Source organism: Cyprinus carpio, chromosome A18 (assembly GCF_018340385.1).
Source record: "Cyprinus carpio isolate SPL01 chromosome A18, ASM1834038v1, whole genome shotgun sequence".
Classification (NCBI taxonomy): domain Eukaryota; kingdom Metazoa; phylum Chordata; class Actinopteri; order Cypriniformes; family Cyprinidae; genus Cyprinus; species Cyprinus carpio.
In genome coordinates, this window is record NC_056589.1 from 8,956,851 (window position 1) to 8,977,790 (window position 20,940).

Here is a 20,940-nt window from a genome sequence, read left to right on the forward strand (position 1 = left end):
TCATTGTGACCTGTCTTTTTTGAGTGGGAAAATACACATGGGCAAAATCATGTAAATGTCTTGAAGTTCAGAAAATGGGGTTTACCTCTGTTAGTGTTTGTTGACAGTAACACGGAATACAACAAAATTATCTTATGGTTTTTAAAACCTGTTTACTTAAAACATAAAACTAGAAGTGCATATGACAGTATCAATGAAAAACATCAAACAATAGCAACATTACCAAAAAAAAAAAAAAACCGCTGAATATACATTTAAACAGCTGAATATTCAGAGTTCCATCAAGTCACAGAAGGATCAACAAGTTTCATGTTTGCAATGGACTCGACTGCATCAACAGTGACAGTAGAGTGATGGGCCCTACGCATTTCTTATGGGAGAGTGTCTAGAATTATGGACAGCTGCTTGGGTGGGTTTAGCCATACTCAAGCAATTTTGCCATTACTGTCCCCTTCCCTGTGTGTTAATAGATGAGACCAGTTATATATGTCAATCAATGCCACAAATACAGTCTTAAAAAAAGTACAGTGCATTCATGAACATGTTTGAAGTGAAGCACAAAACCAATTTACAAATGAACTATAACTTTAGCACACACAATGAATCGGTTTGACGTAGGCCTATGTGTGAATTAAATTGTGAATACAAAAAGAGTTTGAAGAAACGAAGTCCACCAAAGAAGTGGTGACAGTTATGACATACCAACCTGCAATTCAAGTAATAATCATGTATTTGTCAAGAGTTGATTAGATATGTAATATTAATTTGAGAAAAAGCAGCTTACCTGCAAAAGCTTCTTTAGATTCCACGTGGAATCCGATGCAGTGGACAGCAAATTAATCTTTGAAAGGCAGAGTTTACATTGAACCGTGATGTTTTTCCCATGTCGTTCTTTAAAAATGAAATGATGCATGAAAAGTTCACAGTCATACCATCTGAGAATGTGACAAGCTAATAGGCTTTCTAATATCAAATAAAATCAATATGCACAGATAAAATTTGAGCTGCTTATAAGATCTTAATGGAGACTATTCCCACCAGACCCCAGAGCTAAAAAGCAGCCCAGCTGTGAGTTTGAGGATAATAGGCCTCCTTGCATCCTTTTGCCCAGTTCCTTAGGAACATCAGCCACAACATGCGTGTGGTTACCATGTCCACACAGCCTGGAGGGAGTTAAGATCCTCTAGACATCAGCTGGTTTCTTCAACCTGGATCCTTTAGAGATGTTGACCTGATTTCCAGTCCGTGGAGAGACCGGTTTCCATGCCCTCAGAACATACTACTCTAAGCCCAGGTGTATAAGGAAAATTGTTTACATTTACACAGTAGATTTTTACATTTCTTAAAGATGGTATGAGTTGCAATAACATTTTAGTGCCACTTTAAAATAAAAAGTAAAACCAAAATGTTGAGAATGTCTTCAGCAGCTTTTCATATTTATGGTGTGGTCTGCGTGCAAAGTAATGTTGAGAATGTCTTCAGCAGTACTTCTCAAACCTGGACCCACAGGATAGGTCTGAGGAGTACTGTATACAGCAGGGGTAGTAAGCCCTGCTCTTGAAAGCCTACCGTTCTGTATTTTGATTTTTTGAAGATTTGAAGGTTGGGTATTTGTGGAAGTAGCTTTCAAATTGAGTCTGGTTGAAAGTATTTGTAAAGGTGAGTTAGGTTAGTTTGAACAGTTTAAATATTTTAGTTTTAAAGTTGCAAAAGTAACCTCGAAGGCAGCATTCGTCTAAAATGCTTAACATTGTAGTGTTAATTATAAATGCATATAAACAAACATGCAGCAATTTATTTCCTCTCAAGTAACACGTATAATGTATATTGTTTACAGCTTTTAAATTTTACTCTGAAAACCTTCCGTTAATTCTTGTAGGAGGCTGTTTTTAGCATGGCACCAGTCCAAGTCAGGACCAAGACCAGAAGAGGGTTGGGTCAGTCTCAAGACCAAGTCCACATACTCCAACATCCATGACAAACATGCTCAGTTTTGAGTCTGGGTTTTGGACTTGTTAAGCATGTAGACTCTAATTTTCAACCCTCTTCTAGTCTTAGTATTGACTCACACTTAAAGGGATACTCAACCCCAAAATTAAAATTTTGTTATTAATCACTTACCCCCATATTGTTCCAAACCAGTAAAAGGTTCGTTCGTCTTCAGAACACAATTTAAGATATTTTGGATCCTGTGACTGTCCCATAGACTATCCAAACAAAAGGTTCTGTGTCTCTCCATATCACCGCTCTTCTGTTCATCCGTGCCACAAGAATGCGCTGTTTCTCTAAGATTTAGCTTTTTTGGATGAAAACAGCGCATCCTTGTGGTGCGGGAGAAGCCATACGGTGATATGGAGAGACACAGAGGAGACTGTGACATAGAAATTGTTGGATAAAGTCATTATTTTTGTTTTTCGCTTACAAAAAGTGTTCCAGCTGCTTTATAACCTGATTGCACGTCTGATCCATAGTATTCTGACGGATGCTGTTCATACCTTTGTATGGACCTTGACAGTGCTATTTACTTGGCAGTCTATGAGACGTGTATTTAGCTCCCGATTTTCATCCAAAATATCTTATCCTTGTGTTGTGGAAGATGAACGAAGCTTTTAAGGTGATTGGAAGAGACATGGGGGTAAGTGACTAATGACAAATTTTCCTTATGGGGTGGAGTATCCCTTTAAAACTGTTTTCAGAATTTGACAAAGGAATTATTGAATAAACAGTTACAGAATAAACAGAGCCTCAACTACAACACTGCATGCTGTTAAAACACTGCAGTAGTAAGTGGTGCTTGGCTGTGCATTTGTTATGATTCTTAGCATGAATCAAACATGTTCTGGGTGGTTGGTGACAAGTGGCAAAAAACTCTGGTCGCTTAGAAGAGCAATTAATGTGCATTATCATTCATGTGCATTACACAAACTATGCTGGACAAGTTACATACCAAAGTTTAATATTCATGGTTAAGGGTTTAATCAGATCCTTAACTCCAATAATAATAGTGATGTTTGCCTTAATTGGCAAACACTGCTAATTCTTTCCTATTACTGAATTTCCCCCACCACATTTTTCAAGACTCTATTCATTAGTATTTCCACTGCTTTGCTAAAGTCATCAACAACAACAGGTTATGAATAGCGACAGAAGCGTCTTCTATTTCCCATGACTGAATGAGATCCATTACAGCAATCCATTACAGTGAACTGAGCATGTCATATGCAAACCAGGTTTGTGTCATTCACACACAAGCAGAGTGACCCTCACTGTCAGATGACGTTAGGATCAAAACAATGGCTGTTGAGTCGAGGGAACAAAAGCATAAGCTGCTTTTGAAGGTAGTCAGCTGACAACAGATAAATGGAGCACTTGTTTAACTCAAGGTCACAGATGTTCATTTTCACAGTGTGCCAGTTACAGCAGTGTGTGAGGGAGGAAGCCATTACACACCCCAAAGTACTCACAAAACCCAGGAAACACAAGAACTTCTAGCAGACTAGCATGGCCCTAAAGTAGCGTCTGGAGAGTGTCACTGTGGTTTACTAGTGTCATATAAATTATTTTTAGATTCTCAGCTGCCTTTGATAAAGATTGACTTTAAATCACACTATCCCAAAATGTGCTATTAATAAACCTGCTTTTTCAAAGTATGTGAACACTGTGTACAGAGGAGATGTTCTGATTTATTCTGCTAGATAACAAAGTGTTCCTAGTTTTTGGTAAAGGGTGTTGCTTTCTAGTCTGATTTGATCACCTGATTACAAAAATCAGTGATGATCCTGTCAGCAAATGACGTCATAAATGAGGGTCCATGCTGATTGCCCATCCCAGATAACATCTGATATTTTATACTGCTTTTGAATGTTCTGTCTTTTCGGTTCTTGAATTTTAGTGGCTGAGCGGCAATCCAAGAGTGCTAGCAGTCCAATCTTACTGGGACTTTTCACTGTTTGTATCACTCCACTTGTCTGTGTTTAAACATTTTGACAAACTATAGCTGTGTCTGATTCCAGAGGTTGCATTTGTCAGCCACATACGTCATTGAGGATGTCTCATTTCAGAAAAATAACTATTATAAACTTGACTGTTATTATGATGCGTAAATTATTGTAATTTCTTTCTTTGTGATGTAATGGTTACTTTTAAGTCTTAAAGGGATAGTTCACTCAAAATTGAAAATTTGATGTTCATCTGCTAACCCTCAGGGCATCCAAGGTGTAGGTGACTGTGTTTCTTCAGTAGAAAACAAAGATTTTTAACTCAAACTGTTGCAGTCTGTCAGTCATATAATGGAAGTGAATGGGAATCACGGCTTTGAGAGTCAAAAAACAAACAAACACAAACAAAACCAAATTAAACCCTGCAGCTCATGATGATACATTGAGGTGTAAAGACAAAACGATTGGTCTGTGCAAGAAGTGGAACAGTATTTATATCGTTTTTTTACCTCTGATTTTTTTTTATAATAAACAAAGAGATGAAGCAGAGTGAAGCTGAAAGCAGAAGTTTTTAGGGTATTTTAATAAAGAAAATCTTACATATTGTACCTTTAATAGACAAGATAAACAAGCTTTCTCCCTCCATGACTCTTTTCTATCGTGTTGTTAAAAAAAAGTATTTTAAAGTAAAATGAACTCTGAATTTAGTGTGGCCCTGTTGCTCTAAATAGACAGATTTTCCAGAAAGCTCTATAAACCCTTGGATTGGACTCAGTTTCCATCCACTCGTAGGAACATAATGAGGAAAGACTTTACGGTTGGCTATGAAACAGTCTCTGAGTAACCTCAAGAGGTTGACAGGGCTTGTTAAACAGGTAATTCACCATTTGGAGCACTCGTTAGCTGTGGAGTTAAGAAGATCATTCTCAAGAATCATTCTCAGGAATCAAAGAACATCCAGACCCACCAAAGCCTTACACATACAGAGACTCTCCCTCCCACACCTCACATTCGTCTGTCACTCTTGCACTATGAGGAACACTGAATGTGAATATAACAAAATATAACAATCAAGCGCCTGTATAGAACTCCTGAAGAGAACCATCTGACCGCACACATGGAGATTTGCCTAAAAGCACAGAAGTGACCTACTTACAATGTGGGACACTAGTTTGTGGTCTGAGGATTGTACTGTTTATCCAGGACTCAAAAGTAATTGGTTGTGGAATCGTGCTGTGAATCCTTTCATCAAGAGTGACTGGGCAGCTTGTTAAAATAGATGAACGGATGGAGCTCAGGGAAAGTTTTAGAAGAATTCTAATCACAAGATGTGGAATAGTTGGTAAATCTAGGAAAATTTAGGTGGTCTATAAATGAAGATTGTATGTGTATTAAGTGTAGGCTATTACACTTAGGTAGTCATTTGCTAAATGACTACTTACTAATGGACAAATAAACACAGGCTCAAAATATAACTTGATTAAAATATAATTTATATTAATATTTATTAACTGAGAAGACACTATACATGTAAATATATAGTATTATATGAAAATGTTATATTTCTGTGGAAACCATGAAACTTTTTTCAAACACACAATAGCACACGACAAGTAAATAATCCAAACCTTGAAGTCAAACATAATCTAAAGACATTGAAGCCCAGTAAGGACAACAAACGAGGAAACATTCAGAGAAGCAGTACAGTAGGTGCTGGCAACACTTCACAAGAGCATGAGATTAGTGAGACAGTAAATAAACAGTCAACAGAAACCAGGTGAAAATAATCAGAGTTTCTCCATAGAATTCTAGTGATGGTGTCCTCTGCTGGTGAGGCAGTATAACTGCAGATATTATAGAGGCAGCTGACATCAACTGACTAGAATAGCAGCAGACAAGAATAGTCCACTACTGTACACACTTCCCCTTGACATAGCATGAGAATATTTAATATGCACTCAGTACCTCAAAGGCCTAAACATTAGTAGATCTACTAAAATGCATGAGATTAGGTTCATAATGCAATACTAGCGTTCTACGCTGAAAACTAGTTATAATCTCAAAAGCAAAACTGGTTGTTTTCTTTAAAGTTATTTTTGGGCTTTTTACTTTTCTTGAGTATACAGTTGAGGAGAGATTGGAAGTGAGATGGATTGGGAAAGAACAATGAACCAGGAAAATGAACTCACTGCACTGCACCCTCAATGCAATGCACTTCACTTGACCTTTCATTTTTTGTGTGTGAGTACACCTTACAAGTACATACTATAGTAATAACAGTAAATTACATTATTATTATTTAATTACACTAAAACAAGAACACCTTAACATAAAGTGTAACTACAGATTCTTAATCTTGATTGGTTATTTTAAGGTCTCCTTGTTACAGCTTAAAGGGATACTCCACCCCAAAATGAAAATATTGTCATTAATCACTTACCCCCATGTCGTTCCAAACCTGTAAAAGCTTAGTTCGTCTTCAGAACACAATTTAAGATATTTTAGATGAAAACTGGGAGGCCTGTGACTGTCTCATAGACTGCCAAGTAAATAAAAGTGTCAAGGTCCATAAAAGGTATGAAAGTCATTGTCAGAATACTCCATCTGCCATCAGACATGCAATCTGGGTTATATGAAGCGACAAGAACACTTTTTGTAAGCAAAGAAAACAAAAATAACGACTTTATTCAACAATTCCTTTGACAACTGTCTCCTCTGTGTCTCTCCACATCACCGTATGCTCTTCTGTGTCATCCGCGCCACAAGGATGCTGTTTCTACGTGTATTTAGCTTTGATTTGAAAGAAAACAGCGCATCCTTGTGGCGCGGATGATAAAGAAGGGCTTACGCAGCATTCGGTAATACAGTGAGTATTACCATACTAAGTACAATTAACAAGTGCACTGGAAAATTAAGTGTTACCCCTTGATTTTTGACTCAACTTGACAAAAGTTAAGCCTTTTTTTTTACAGAAAATTTGTTAAAATGTAATTAAAAGCACAAACTTCAGTATGTGATGATTTCACGGGATGCAATGCAGCATCACTGGTTGAAACATTTATTGTGTAAAAATTGTTACCGTCTCACTATTTTTAAGTAAGCCGTATACAGTGTATATAGTACTTAGTAACTAGAAGGCCAGTATTTCATTCCACGCATACTGCTCTGCTTGTATCCTGCACATTTCGGCAATTGTATTTGTTTATTCCATTCATAGAGTTTGCATACTGTGCATTTTATATATATATATATATATATATATATATATATATATCTAGTCTTAGCAGAAATGCTAAGACTAGAATGGAGCATGCTATTTTGAACATAACCAGTGAAATACATGGAGAGGTGATAAACTCATATTCCTTCCACTCAGCTGCTGTGAAAAGTCCCCACACAGGAAGCACAGCTTCCATTATTCAGTATGCTAACTTCACTCAACGAATTATATGTCAGATGAGGTTCGCCTTTGTTCAATTATGTGATTGGTCAATAGTTGCATTTTGTGGTCAGATATAAATAACCACTAAACTGTAACTGAATGTTGACAGATTTTCCACATAGCTGCGTTAGTTTCTTTTTCTTAATATCCTTTATATTTCATATACATTTATTATTTGTTTATTCATTTATTATACAGTAAGCAGGCATGTAAGAAGCAGGATAATGTAACAATAAATATTATATATATCAGGATATATATTGTTTGGCACTATATCTTAAAAAAAACATCCTCTGTCCAGTACTTCATCATGATTATTCTTTGTACTCAATTTTAATCAGAAGAAAGCTCCTGCAGTGCTGATCCATGTGTGAATATTAATATCAGTATGAGCTGGCAGATAGAAATGTGTCATGCTCTCACTCATTCACTATCAGTTACCAGTACGAGTAAATCGTCTCACTTTCCTAAACATGTAAGGGCAGGAGCTATGTTTAGTACATCAGCATTCTCAAACGCATGGGAACAGCTCTTCCACAGAGTCAGTGAGTGTTAAACGTGTCTAAAACAGAGGCTCTCAGCTTAGGCACAGGCAGTGACAGAAACCCTTACACAAATCACGCACCACACACACACACACAGCTCCTGTACATGCTAAATACTGTGTGTATGTGTCTAAATACATGGTTTATGCCGTATACCACATTCACACACTGAGTTCACTAGTCTGGGTTTTTCCTAGATAAAGAGCATTATATCACTGCATACAAAGACAAGTGAAAGCAAAGTGAGTTTTACATCTGTGTAGTAGCCTTGTTATAAATAAAGGTTTTGTGCCCTCTAGTGAGGAACCCATAGCATGACAGAGGCTGCCCTTAGCCAATAGGAACTGCTTGGTCTGAAGATGTCAGCAAAACACAATGAATTCTGGGATGTAACAGACATTGCAAGTAGTCCTCACTCCTCAGTTTCATTCATCTAATGCAGGGGTGCCCAATCCTGTTCCTGGAGATCTGTCTTCCTGCAAAGTTGTCATCGGGACACTGAAAGGGTGCCAGAAGCGTGTGTGAACACGTGTGTAAACTTGAGGGGAACAAATCCAATCTCATGAGGAAAAATAGCTGTTTTACATTATGGCAATTTCTTATATACAGTTTATACTATAATAAATCAATGCAAAGCACACCATTTTAGAGAAAAAGTAAGCATAAAGGTATAGCCCTAACAGATCCATCATGAAAACATTACTGAGGATACAAATTTATATGAATTAGCCACCGGTTTGTAAAATGTAAAACAGTTGTGAATTATAATGATACTGTGTTGCGGGAAAATGACCAAAAATTCATTCAATTTAATTCATGTTTATTTGTATAGTGCTTTTCACAATACAAATCATTGCAAAGCAGCTTCACAGAAAATTTAAGTTTATACATTATATTTAGGAGTAGCTTATCAGTGGTGACTATGTCATAGTGATCCATTGGGCAGATATGTACAGAAAAACAACAACAACAACAACAACACAACCCTTCCAGTTAGTTAATGACATGTTTTCAAACCAACTGTGACCACTATTAACAGCAATGATTATATGTTGCGATCAAACTTATAGCAAAATCTGGTAGTTTTGTATGTTGGTTCAGGGCTGGCATCATCTGAGGTCCTCTGAGGGGTTGGCATCTTCTCTTCTCAGGTGTTCGGTCATCTCAGGTCTTTGTAAGGGTTGAATCCAGATTGAAGCTTGTGCAATTCCTAGTAACCTCGGGACGCCCGAGATGCAAACAGAGAAAAATTTGTGTAACTGCTGTTCAAACGTAGCAAAAAATGATAATGTGTTCAAAACAAGCAAAGAATGACAATATGCATTTGATAAGATATAACTGAAGTACAAGATTATGAGATACACTATGTGAATGCTTGGCTAAAGAGATGTGTCTTTGATCTAAACAGAGAGAGTGTGTCTGAACCCCGAACATTATCAGGAAGGCTATTCCAGAGTTTGGGAGCCAAATTTAAAAAAACTCTACCTCCTTTAGTGGACTGTCCTACAAAAAGTCCAGAGTTTTGCGACCTTAGGGTGCATGATGGATTGCAGCGTGATAGATGACTAGTTAGGAACACAGGAACTAAACCATTTAGGTCCTTATAATATTTTGAAACTGATATGGATATTTATAGGTAGCCAGTGTAGAGATAGTAAAATTGAGGTAATATGATCATATTTTCTTGACATAGTAAGGACTCTAGCATTACAATAGTCCAGTTTAACCATGCATGCATGAACTAGCTTTTCTGCATCAGAAACAGGTAACATGTTCAGTAGCTTGGCAATGTTTCTAAGATGGAAGAATGCTGTTTTTGTAGCATGTGAAATATGATTTTCAAGACATATTGCTGTGTAATATAACACCCAGATTTTTGACTGTAGAGAAAGTAACACATTTGTCTAGATGCAATTTATAATCTAAGAGATTCTGTGTACTGTTTTTTGGTCCAATAAGTAATATCTCTGTCTTATCCGAATTCAATAGGAGACAATTATTGGTCATCCAATCTTTTACAATTTTTAACACATTATGTTAGCTTAGATAATTTAGAAGTTTCATCTGGTCTTGTTGAGATATAGTTGAGTATCATCAGCATAACAATGGAAACTAATCCCATATTTTCAAATAATATTACCAAGGGGTAACGTATATTGAAAATAGCAGAGGACCTAGGACAGATCCTTGTGGCACTCCATACTTTACTGGCATTAATTGAGAGGATTCCCCGTTTAAATAAACAAAGTGTTAATGGTCAGACAGGTAGGATCTAAACAATCTTCCTGCCCTTTAATACCCATATTTTTTTTGTAATCGATCTGTGAGTATGTCATGATCTATGGTGTTGAACACAAAACTAAGATCAAGTAAAACTAGTAATGAGATGCAGCCTTGGTCTGACACAAGAAGCAAATCATTTATCATTTTAACAAGTGCAGTTTCTTTACTTTGATGGGGCCTGAAACCTGACTGAAATTCTTCATAGATATCATTTTTTTGCAGGAAGGAGCACAATTGAGCAGAAAAAATAGGATCTAGTTGTGGTTTCTTAATAAGAGGCTTATTAAGCACCAGCTTGAAGGGTTTTTGGACATGATCTAGAGATAATGAGGAGTTTATTATATTGAGAAGCGGTTCTGCTACAGGTAACAACTCTTTCATTCAACAACTCTTTCAACTCTTTAATTTAGTGGGTACAGGATCTAATAAACATGTTGTTGGTTTAGATGCAGTGAAGTTTATTTAGCTCTTTCTGTCCTATAGTTGTAAAGCACTGCAATCTTTCTTTCTAATGCTATTTTTTCAGTGAAGAAAATCATAAAGTCATTACTACTAAACTGGTAAAAAAAACAAGGTAGTGGTCAGTAACATCATCACTTTGAGGTATGATATCTATATCAGTAAGATAAATTCCATGCAAAATAATTAAATCTAGAGTACGATTAAAATGATGAGTGTGTCCAGTGATGTTTTGCTTGACTTCAAAAGAGTTTATTAAGTCCTAATGCATCATTTGTATTATCAACGTGCATGTTAAAGTCTCCGACAATTAGCGCTTTATCAACATCCTGTCCTGGTACGGTAATGCGACCAGTCAGGATAAGCAACAGCTAGATATAGAATGCTCATATTAAACTAAGCTCATGAACTAGTTGGATGTTTTCCACCCCACCAGTCACTTTTACTTACCCCAACCTCAACTTGTCTTTTGCACCAAGCACTTGTGGACTGGTTCAGAAAAGACTTAATGTGTAATATGTGTTGTTGTTCATGTCCGTGTATTGGTTGTCTGGGGGGGGGGGGGGGGGGGGGGTATATGTGAGGTATATGTTTTGGAAATGTGTTGTTGTATTAAGTTGTATGTCTGAGCATACAGTACCAAGACAAATTTCTATCAACTGTAATGTTAAAATGGCTAAATAAATGTTGAACTTGAACTTGAACTTGATTAACCAATAGGTTTGAGAGGAAATCTGCAAACTCTTTTAGGAAATCTGCACACGGCCCTGACCGAATACAGAGTAGCCAGTGCAAAAAGTATCTGCATATCTGACAGTGTGACATTAAGCAGAAGTTTTTCAAATGAGTTAAAATTGTATCCTGTTTTCTGAGTAACATTGAGAATATCTCTGTATATTGTTGCAACATTGTTGCACAACCAATCTATCGGGGCTCATGCTTATAAGAGTAGCTTGGTGGAGAAGACTTATTTAGAACAAAATAGTCTTTTGGTTTGAGCCAGGTTTCAGTCAAGCATCAAAACTATTATCTTTGATCATTTTCTTTACAATAACTGCTTTGGGGGCGAGTGATCTAATGTTTAGGAGCCCAAGCTTTAAAAATATTTTTTTGTTCATTTATTTAGCATTTTTCTGGTTTAATCACAATCAGATTTTTTTCTAGATCCTGCATTAAGTTTATATTTTGACCTCACTCTTCGGGGAACAGACAGTCTTTATAGATTGGACAACATAAGTACTTCTATCATTTAAGTGGGTAGAACAAAAGCCATCATACTGTAGCTGTACCTTGTGTGTTTTTGATGCCCTTAGTGGTGTTGTATGTAAAACTGTGTTTTCTTTGTTTGTGTTTAGTTTTCATGGTGTTCCATATAAATAAATAAAATGTATGGACACCAGTACTTTGGGAGCGTGGATTGTTTAATGACCAGCAAGTAGTTACAATAGCAGTTATTTGAGAATTGGAGCGTAGCGTCCTGGAGATGTTGTCCAACAGGAGTTCTGCTCTGACTCTGCTGGGGTGCAGACATGTAATCTAAAATACCTCTGAAAAGTGACATTAGTTCTGAGAAATATTTCAATGTTCCAATGACACTTGATAGTGTGACTGTATATTTCATAAGTATCCAAATATTTTCTGAGATGACAAGACAAGAACTTTTTTGGCGCTGTTCTCATTTTGTGGAAAGCAACACATGGCAAAAAAAAAAAGTAAAATGATTTAGAAAATATGTCTACAATTGATGTTACAGAATTCACATGCATCACAAATACCACAGTGATGTTCTTGAGGAAATATAAGAATGAATAGAACAGAAACAGAGAGAAAGAGATGAACAAAGGTAGCACAGGGAAAAAGAGCGTGCTGAAGCATGGTTGGCCTACATACCATCTGTATTGTGAGGATCAGACAGATCAGATCTTGCTCTCTGAAGCGTCCATCAGTCATACAGAAGTTCCTCCAACGATTTTCATCTCCTCCTACTGGCTCGTCTCTTAACATCAATGGGCCATCATGGAAATAACCCTCAGATAGGAAAACACCTGTCTTCACGCCCAATCAAACATGACATGAACTCATTCTGGATTCTAGCAGCACTACACACCCATGGCCAAACTGAAAACAAATTAATAATTGAAGGTTATAACATGTATGATTAGTAAGGGTGTGGACATTTAGGCTGGTCTTTGAACATTGTGATCTGTTTAACTGCATGTAAAATTTAAAATAGCTACTTCATAACGTCAATATCTATTCCATTGTTTTAATGTGCAGTGACAGTCTTCATTTCATTTGAAATCTTAAATTTAAAGGAATAATTCATGCATAAATTAAAATTCATCACGTCATCATTCACAGCTGCTCTGTTCCATATAATGAGAGTGAATATGGCTGTCAGATTCCAAAAAGTACATAAAGCGCTATAAATGCATCATGAAAGTGTTGTAAAAGTTACCCATTCAACTTCTCTATATTTGAAGTCTTCAGAAGTCATATGATATTTTTGTGTGAAGAACATGGCAAAATTTTTATAATATTTTCTCAAAAACCATATAATAAAATATAAACATAAATTTAATTTTGGGCAAATTTATCCTCACACAAAGCATTTCTATGACTTTAGAAGACTAAGAATACAATGCACGACTCATATAGACTACTGCTAAGTTTTAAGGGTTTCACTTATTCTACATATTATGCTTTTATTATGCTAATAGAGCCATTATTCAGCTCAGTTTCATTTATTGTTTATTCAGTTTAGTTCAATAAGAGTGTCAATATTGCAAAGTTAATTAAGTTTTGTTCTTTTATTGTGTTAATATTGCAATTATTCAGATAGTTGTTCAGTGACAGTTTTGGTTGTGAGAAAACAACAGAATTTTTTACTTCTGGTGGCTATTTACATTCCCAGACTTATTCCTCACTCATGTCATTTGTTATGTGAGAGGAGGGTTGTTCCATTTATAACATATTCTGAGAATCACTCTTGCAGATGTTGTTTCTACAGTTTCTTATGTTGTTCACAGCTGGAAAACATGATCAGCTGGCCCAGTGAGCTCAGTGGGCGGAACACAAGTGATGTCATAAAGGATCGTCCTGCCAGGACTCGTTGTAATATCAGGGTTTGATGTCTGTCTGGACCCTCCCTTTCCCAGCACCAAAGACGACTGCCTCCCAGTAACCCCAGTTACCTGTAAGACAGCTGACTACACTTCTCTTAAAACATGCTTTTGGTTTTCAGCCACTAGAGAAACTGCTGATATAGTCTAGATTTTAACCTCCAGCCACTCACTGATGCTGTGAAGGAAGGCTTTATGGAAATCTGGGAATTTCCCCATTTTTATAATCTCTTTAATCCCGAAGACAAACAACTTCATAAACAGGGCTGCAAATTATGAAGGCCAGATGTTTAGATGTACATCTTCATGAAACAGACATAAACAGGAACACTTTGTGACGCTACTGGGCTAAATGAAGGCTTGATGTCCTTAATTTTCTTAGCTACAATAGGCTACTCAGTGTCAACCATGCCATTATCAACAACTCTCTCTTTTAATATTTCACAATATTGAGGTTTTTACTGTATTTTTGAACAAATCAATGCAGCGTTGAGAAGCATATGAGGAACATTAAAGACCTTACTGATCCCAAACTTTTGAAAGGTAATGTAGGTAAATTACTCTTTCTTTCTTTTTTGTCTTCTTGTATTGTTTTCAATTTTTTTTATTTTATGTATTTTTTTTTTATTCATTTTAAGAAGATACAAGACATTCTATGTTGGAGTTGAAAGAGTGTTGGTCATTTGAGCAGCTTTCAACTTTAGCATCAGCACTAATAACCTCAGGATCAGTGTCCTCAACAGCCCAACCTACAAAAACAAGGAAAGTTCAGCATCCCCCCACCTATTTGATAATCCAGCATCTGTTGTTTGTAATAACGTGAATGAGGTCAATGAATGTTTAACCATCCTCCAATGAATCACTCGGTGTATGAAATAAACAGAAGTACTCTATTCCAAAACACAGGCAGCATTTTCACACCGAAAGGTTAGCTTGCTTTCAAAGGCACCTTATTTTGGCCACATTCAATGCAATATTGTGGAGAAATTGTATTTATTTTGTGGAGAAAGTGATCCAAGAAATTAATTGTAACAGACTTGGTGATCTAAAATAATAGATGAAGTAAAAGAAATGTTGAGTACAGCTTACATTATTACAGCTTAGTAACATGCTTAGTCCTAATGATGTTTTGCTGCACATTAACAAGAATACTGCCAAGTCTACTCAGAAAATGTCCTACTATGGTCTCAAGCTTTTATAGTTTGACCACTAAGAACAGATTCCCATGCTGCCCCTGAGTCCACATGACTTCTGTTCTCTCTCATGTCTCCAGCTTCTTGACCTCACAAGTCCAAACTGGAGATCTTTAAGATTGTTCTTCTCACAGAAATACAACAGGAATGTCGGTCAGGATAAGGGCCCACCCAGCGTTCCATAAAAAGAGCTGATAAGACCACCAGCCTGTCTGGATGATAAAAAGTCCCAGGATCACAGGGATAGGCCAAGTTCATATTGTTCCAGCTCATTTTCAGTACTTCTAGTTCTTTCCTGACGTCCTATAATGAAACACCCTTTAAAGAGAGGAGAGCCACATATACATGCTGCTGCACGTTGCCTTAACACTTACAACTGAAAATCACATAGGAAGAACTAGCAAAACCATTATTAATTATGTTTTAAAACCTCTTATTTCAAAGCCTTTATCAAAGTCTGAGGTATACTTTTTGTTAGTGTTAAGTGTTATGTGTTCTAAGTGTTAGTGTGGACTTATCTTTGAGGAAAGGTTGAGACAAGCCACATCTGTGATGTCAGAAGCAGCACAGGAACAGGATACAGCTCAGCACTTTAATTGATAGAACTTCTCAGAATTGTAACAGGAAAAAGCTCTCTGGCTTTTTGAGTCACATGATGCTAGACCAAAACTGTCACATTCAGCTCAGATGCTCTGCAACTGTCGGCAACATTTTCTTGTTTTAAAAAAAAATCAATTAATTAAACATTTTAAATGGATTTAAGGAAAGAAGGAAACAGTAACAGCACTACAATTTATTGCAAGGCAATCGACCTGAACTTTTTGCCAATAATGTTTTTATTTCAAAAGATTCACACTCTTAATAATATGCCAAAAAATGTATCGATGGATGTGTCTTGTCACGCAATATTAAGTTATGAATTACACAAATCACATTGCCTATCATTAATGATAGCCTACTCTAGAATTTAAAAAGGGTACTCCACCCCAAAATGAAAATTTTGTCATTAATCACTTACCCTCATGTCGTTCCAAACTCGTAAAAGCTCAGTTTGTCTTCGGAACACAATTTAAGATATTTTGGATGAAAACCGGGAGGCCTGTGACTGTCCCATAGCCTGCCAAGTAAATAACAGTGTCAAGGTCCATAAAAGGTATGAAAGTCATTGTCAGAATGCTCCATCTGCCATCAGACGTGCAATCTAGTTTTATGAAGCGACAGGAACACTTACCCCCATGTCATTCCAAACCCGTAAAAGCTGAGTAGTCTGCATAACTGGATATTACTGTAGGTCGTTTAACATTTCTATTGTAACAGTTGTCAAATATTAAGTGTTTAGCTACTTATTTTATTTTGCACTCTTTCACTATTAAAACTGAAGCATCACATTGCATTAAGTGCTGCAAGGATGAAGAATTTTCGCAGGCCAAAACTAAAAAAGTAGTTTGCATCAATTTTTTATATATATATTTTTTTTAGTTAAATGTCTGAAATAAGGTCTGTGGTCAACACAAGCTTAAGATATTTTCATATTTTACTCTTCCCTTGCAGTTTTTTTTTTTTTTTTTTTTTTTTACAGCTTCTCATTGTCTTGAAAAATGCGGATGCTACACGAGACTATACTGCTGTCTGGGAAATTAAACATTATCACACCAAACAGACAAACCCATCTAATCACTGGTCCGTTTTCACAACCTTGTTGTGTTTATCATGCCCTTGCAAACTATTCTAAATTTCAGGGAATTTTTTTTTATTTTTTCTAAATTAAGACTGATGGAAACTTAATAGTGGTGACGGTGAAGTCATTCAACCATGGTGTAGTTCGTTTCTAAACTATGTTTAACTTTTAACTTGTACTGATTATATTTAGGCTTCAAATTTGTGAATATTATCATAATGAACAAAGCATGTAAGAATCAGAAACTTTTGCTGGTTACAGAGATTACTTTAATAATCCCAAAGCCAATGGAAAAATCCTACTGTGTTTTTGCTGAGGGAATCAGCACTCTATTCATATCCGGCTTCTTACAACAGTATTGCCCACTTTCTTTGATTTGACTGGCCATCTCAGTCATTGTGACATTGATGAGTGCTGTTAAATCACTGAAGCAGACCTTCCTAAAAATGTAAATTTGAAAGTATTTATCATCCTAATGACAAACAAAGCTGTAGTGTGTAATGGAGTGCAGCAGAGCAGCATCAAGTTTGACAATTTGGGCATATTTGATTATTGGAGGGAACTTGCTCCCCTTAATGTCTATGGTGGTTATGGCACTGTACTAAATGAGAACTGAGAGTTATTACTGCAAGCAAACCTTTTTAACTACTGAATCATGAACACAGATCCTCAGATTTGCCAATCACTATATCAGTGCAAACTCAAATATTTCTCTTCAAATTCTTCCAATACCAAGTGATCTGAGCTGCTATCCATATTTATTGTACTTATTCTATTTTGGAGAAATTCATTCATGTCTGTTTTTATTTCTCTTAAGTATTCTTCGATTGCATGCTCTGAGCAATATAACTTTCCCCTGAGTGAAGTGAGTGTTGGATTGAATTACCAATAGAACCAGAATGCTGGGAAACAATAGCAATTCCACCTTCTCTTTGTGTTTCATACCGTACACAGAAACTAGCATGTTTTCAGGACCAACATGTCTGCAGAACCAGTTACTTACAATACTATCAAAGACAACACAACTCAAAGAGAACTTTGATGCAGGTATCTGGAGAATGACTTCAAAGAGAAAACTTATGTTACGATTTTAAGAATGATTAAAAAAGATGAAAAAGAAACTGAATAAAGACAAGTGCTATGATGAGGATGTAAGCGTGTGCAGACTATGCAAAAATATATTCATACTTAAAAAAAAAAATATTTCTTTGTTGTTTGTGTATTGTAATTTTATTTTATTATGGTGTTATTATATTAATTTAGTGTATAGTGTATTGATTGATTTACTGTTCTGTCTTGGATTCCAGTTGAAGATCAGTGCATTAGCTTAGATGAAACTTTAAGCAAATGCAGACATGAATCAACAGAGACAAAGACAAAGTCTAGACCAGCTGTGAATGAAGAAAATACATCCTTGTTCTGGTTCCCACATCAGATCTGTGAACGGAGGATAAAGGCTAAATCGGAAGAGCACATGCAAAGCACTGACAAATTCAGTCCATCAATGCAAACTATGAGATATTGTTAAGCTGTGTAAATACAGACACAGACAGTCATTCAGTTATCATACATGACAGGACAGTGTCTTATTTAGAAATGAATTGAGAAGACCTTTTACAATTCCTGAATTTGAACTGAGTGGGCAAGCAGAATGTAATTAGAAATTAACAAAATAGAAATTTTAGAAGTGATTTGTTTATTTTTTTTGTATTTTTTGAATTTGAACTGGGTTGTACACATAAAATCTGAGGAATTTATAGAAACATGTTTCCATACCACATACCACAAATTTGAGTTAATTTGAATATATTAAAATGTATGTTTGTTGCAAAATGACTAAGATCAAAGATTCCTTTGCATTGCAGTTCACACAATTCCTTTTCTTGCCATTCCATTTCTGTGCGACGTGGCCACATCCATCACATTAATAAAATGAAAGGAAGCCAACTCTATAGGGCCACATTTATAAATGAGTGTATGCACATATCTGATCTTAGAGTATGCTGAAATCCACGCCAACGGTCAGATTTATAAAAATGTTTTTTTGTTTTTTTTTTGACGTGGAGTGCTTACAGGGCTACAGTATGTCAGGTTCTATGTAGGTGTACATGCATTTCCTTGTGGCAGAGTCAGAGTACTGCAGGTGTTTGGAAATATGCACATTTGAGAAATGATCTTAGATCACACGTAGGACAGTTTCTATGCAACATTTTATAAATGAGGCTCTTTGTCTTGGGTAAAACAGTCTTTAACTGTTCATAGCAGAGAACATTTGTTTCTGCATTTCTATTTTGTAATGTCAGCATTTGGTAAATGGAAGAGTTGGAATGCTCTGAGTCAGCTGTGCTGGAAACCAACACAGAGGGGTTTAAAAGAGCAGACAGAGAAAACATGTAATCTTGACTGTAACAATGGCACTGCATGATTGAAGTCAGTTTGTTGCTCTGTTGGCAGATACATTTTTTGCACACAATGAGCTCTCAACATTCGTTGAACAGTCCTATATGAAATAATGTTTCCCCTTACATAGACAGTGGTGAGATCATACGGAGAGCAAAAGGGGAAGCGAGTGTGAGTCACCTGTTTCCCAGATGCTCCTTCTGAAGAACAAGAACTCAAGTAATCTCACATGAGTCTCTTTCAATAGAAATCTAAGATAGGTTTCATCTCTCCATAGGCATGCCAAGATATCAAAGTCTACAATTCAAAACAATTTAGATCTCAGTATGAACTCAAACATTTCTTTTCAAATGTTTGGTTCTTCCAAAGACCAAATCATCTGACATCCACATTCATTTTATCGCTGTATAATGTGAATGAATTGTAGGAGAAACATCTAAGTAAAGTTGATACGAACATAACTGAGAAATCTTTTAAGACTCCCAAGCAAGCTGAGAAATAACTTTTTCCACTGGAATGCTGCATTCTTCCAGACTGTCTCACATCTGCTACCAGCACTGGCTTCTCTTTCAGAACATTTTGTGTATGATTGCAGCTGGTATACTAAAGATGCTAAACCCAGGATTTGACTCTGTCAGCTTGTGTGCTACAGATGGGTTCACAACATATTTGGATGTTTGGAAATATGATAATCAGCGAAATGGTATCCAGTTTCTCTTCAGTGGAATAGATTTGTTTGTGTTTAAGAGGGGATTTTTATTTTTTTCCAAGTCCAAAGTATGCACAAAACACACTCAAGTATGCAAAGGCAGACACGAATGCTTGACCAACGCATTATGCAAGTGGACATTCTTTCAATATACACACACACACACACACACACACACACACACACACACACACACACACACACACACACACATATATATATATATATATATATATATATATATATATATATATATTTGTTTCTGACGCAATAACCTAACTTATTACTCAAAATAAACAACAAATTACAAATTAACTTAAAGGATAAATTAACTTAAAATGTGTGTGTCACTATTCAGGTATACCATTATTCAGATCGCAAGCTTTAAACAATGTAAACAAGTGAATGTAAACAAGTGTAGACCTGGGGGGAATTCGATTATGGATAGGTAAGGTGATAAAACTCTTCTTTCGCTTCCAAAAACTGAGGTAACTTTCAGGGTATGCAATTAGCCATAAGAAACATATGCTCTGAACATAACCTGCTCCAGAGTTTCAGGGTTAGTTTACTTCAGAGATATTCAGCCATTTCTGTTTCTATAGTGATTCCTCAGCTGGGTCTCTCAAGATGTGTGCCAATTCAAGGGCTGCATCTTTCGAATTGGGACACTACTAACAGCTTTTCACACTTGATACAGTTAACCATGCGTCATTCTAAACCTCGAGTAAATGGTATCCTAGGTTATCTTGCTTCATGTTTTACACTTCTCATACTTTACCTGGCGGTAGCAATTACTCCTGGGTATTTACACTTTGTCGTTTCACCCTCTACATTCCCAAGCCCCAGGTTAATACTCTTATTTGCATATTAGCGCTGTCGGTGTCATTAACTAAATGAATGCAGCATGACTTATATACATGAATGCTCTAGCATTGCATAGCATCCCTATATATATAGTTTGAGGTTTATATGACAATAAGATAACCCTGCTTTCTGGAATACCCCAAAGAAAGAGAAAACTTACATGTTGCATGTTTGTAAAATCTTAACTTCATTTATCATTTTAGGTTTCAGAAGGCCCCAATTTAGCCGCTAAATGCACCCTTCATATATAAGTGGACTACTACCTGAGTCTATGCACCAAAGTAAAATAAATGAATTGCAAACTGCG